This window comes from Octopus bimaculoides, chromosome 25, assembly GCF_001194135.2.
Source record: "Octopus bimaculoides isolate UCB-OBI-ISO-001 chromosome 25, ASM119413v2, whole genome shotgun sequence".
NCBI lineage: Eukaryota > Metazoa > Mollusca > Cephalopoda > Octopoda > Octopodidae > Octopus > Octopus bimaculoides.
Window position 1 is genome coordinate 12,825,391 of NC_069005.1, and position 2,898 is coordinate 12,828,288.

A 2,898-nucleotide genomic window follows, 5' to 3' on the forward strand; every position below is an offset into this window, starting at 1 on the left:
GGGGTGTATGTGTGTATGTGTGTGCGTGTGTGGGTGTGTGTGTGTGTGTGTGTGTAAAGGGATATATAGAATTTAAAAGAAATTATGTATCAACACTTGATGAAATTGACAATGTTAACTAGAAATCTTACAAGAAATTTAAGAAAGTAATACTTCCGAAATATATGATTTAGAATAAAAGGGAAAAGAATATAAAATTGTAAAATACCCGCGAGAAGAAAACTTCGGTAAATTGCAAACAGTAATAATAACAATAATAACAACAAAAAAAACAATACTGTTAAACAGTGTACACATCCTACGTAAAGCACATTCAATACGCTAAAAAATGATAACAGCAAAACCAACCACAGCACATACCCAAGTCCCAAAAAGCTGCGCTCGGTAATGCAGTGAAAGCACGTGAAGAAAATAGAACTATTGACTAATAAAAATAATTGTTTCTACTAATTTTGTGGGGAGGAGACTTGTCTATTACATCGACCCCAGTGTTTCACTGGTACTTAATTTATCGACACCGAAAGGATGAAAGGCAAAGTCGATCCGGAAAGTGAAGCCAGACAGATCTCTACTCAGGTGACAGTCTTCGGGAAGATTAATAACGAAAGAGGAATTTTCCAAGGAGACTCGTTATTCTCTTTAATATTTGTCTTATGCTTGAGCTCCCTCAGTTTAGTATTAAGGAAGGCAAAGGCAGGGTAGAGAATAGAAAATGCCAGATAGCTGACTTTACAGTCCCAAAAGATGAAAAAATCAATATGAGAAATATGGAAAAAATAGTGAAGTGCCAGGACTTAGCCATTGAATTACAGAGACTATGGAATGTTCGGGTAAAATGTGTCCCAGTAGTTATAGGTGCATTAGGAACTATCCCTAAAGATTTGAACAGCACTAGCATTAAAGAGCAAGACGTCCCTAGAAAGGCCTCCAGGTGTCTGAAGAAGTCTGGCTACCCCGCTCCAGTTGGTACGTACACTGCGACCAGTTTAAAAGCACTGCCTTCGTTATTATTCATGCACAGGACCACCGACCTATCTTTTGGGTCCAGGAAGACCGACCGTATCTCGAGATCCAGGCCTCTTCTGAACAACACTGCCACCACCTCCATACCCCGTCAACTAAGAGATGCGAAAACTCAGTCATTGAAAATAGATGCCCAAGACCCGTATGTCTGCGATCCTGGTCTCATTGATGGCTATTACATGAATACTTAGCCACCTGAGATCGTTGCGCAAGCGTCGTTGCTTCCACGACGACCCCAAGCCCACGTACAAGCTACTTGAAGAACCGCCATGCTGGCCAGGCAGTAAGGAAAGGAAAAAAGGGGTACCACTTAACCTCATGGTGCTGTTTGTGGTCGAGAGGTTCTCCCACCTTGTCAGTTCTGTTGGGTTTGTCTGGAAACCCCTTTAAAAGCTATCTGCTGGTCGTTACACAAGGAGATCCAACTTCATACGGATACCTCCGCTTTATGCTCGTAAAGTCCCTAATGTCATTCGCACCGTCATTAGGATCTCCGGTACTCTAAAAGTGTTGGGGCTGCAGATCACCCCTCTATTTCAATATTCTCGTTCTGTGCTTTGAGAGCCATCAACTTTTCATTGGCCCTCCTCACTAGCACGAAATTCCGTTGCTGTGTGTATGGTTGTTGTTGTAGTGACATTTTTCTTTTTAAAATTTGTTGTGTTTTTGATAGTGTTGGTGATTGTGGTACTCGTAGTGTTGGCGTTTTCATACATTTTCATAATTTGTCGAACATATATGACTATTATTGTTTTAATATTTTTGGTGCGTCTGTAATTTTGAAAGTTTTAGTATTGTTTCGATATTGAATATTTTTAGTATTGTTTCGGTATTGAACTTTTTAATGAGAAATGCATTAAATATATTATAACTACTCCTTTTGGCTCGGTTTATATGGTAAAGTTTTTTGAATAGTCGAACTTGTCTGCTTTCTTATCTTCGATTTGAAATATGTATGTATGTATGTATGTATGTCTGTATGTATGAGTGTGTGTGTGTGTATGTATGTATGTATGTATGTATGTATGTATGTCTGTATGTATGAGTGTGTGTGTATGTATGTATGTATGTATGTAGGCGTTGCTGTGTGATCAGAAGTTTTCTTCCAAAGCACATGGTTCCGGCTTCTGTCGATTTTATTCGACTAAAAATACTTGAAGGTGATGCCCCAGTATGGCCGCAATCTAATGACTGAAACAAATAAAAAATAAAAGATGAAAAACTTATGTAAGAGCGGATTGTAGTATACGCGAGTGTTTAAAAATGACTGTGTGTATATAAATTAGTTTAACCGCGTTGTAAATTTCTCCAATCTCGTGCGTCACAAGAAGATGCATATATCACGCTATGATTCATAATTGTTCGTTTCTTGATCTCAAATCCTCCAGGGTGTACGGAGGGTGGGGAAGAGGTAGGCTACAGGTGTCAATCGAACTAACCACAGTTCAATGGGCGACACTAATTCGAAAGAAAATGGTAATGAAATTGAATTAAATCTATTTACATCATCAAACTACTATGACGTAAATGAATACACAACCGTATATATACATGTATATATGCGTATGTATGTGTGATTAAGCATATATATATATGTGTGTGTGTGTGTGTGTATGTATATACACATACAGAATATATATATATGTATATATGTGTATGTATATGTGATTAAACACACACACACATATATATATATATATATACAGAATATATACGTGTATATATGTGTGTGTGTGTGTGAGTAAACATGTATATATATATATAGGTATGTATATATATATATGTATATATATGTATGTATGCATGTATGTATGTATGTATATATATGTATGTATGCATGTATGTATGTATATATATATATATATATATATATAT

At 36.9% G+C, this 2,898-nt stretch overlaps 1 long non-coding RNA gene across 1 annotated transcript in view; it reads right to left on the reverse strand.

Moving 5' to 3' along the window:
- Positions 1–2,503, reverse strand: part of LOC106871770 (uncharacterized) — a 4,618-nt gene extending 2,115 nt beyond the window's left edge. Inside the window, exon 1 of the long non-coding RNA XR_001409695.2 lies at positions 1,339–2,503. This is a non-coding gene — a long non-coding RNA (uncharacterized LOC106871770). The remainder of the gene's footprint in view (positions 1–1,338) is intronic.
- Positions 2,504–2,898: the final 395 nt, after the last annotated feature.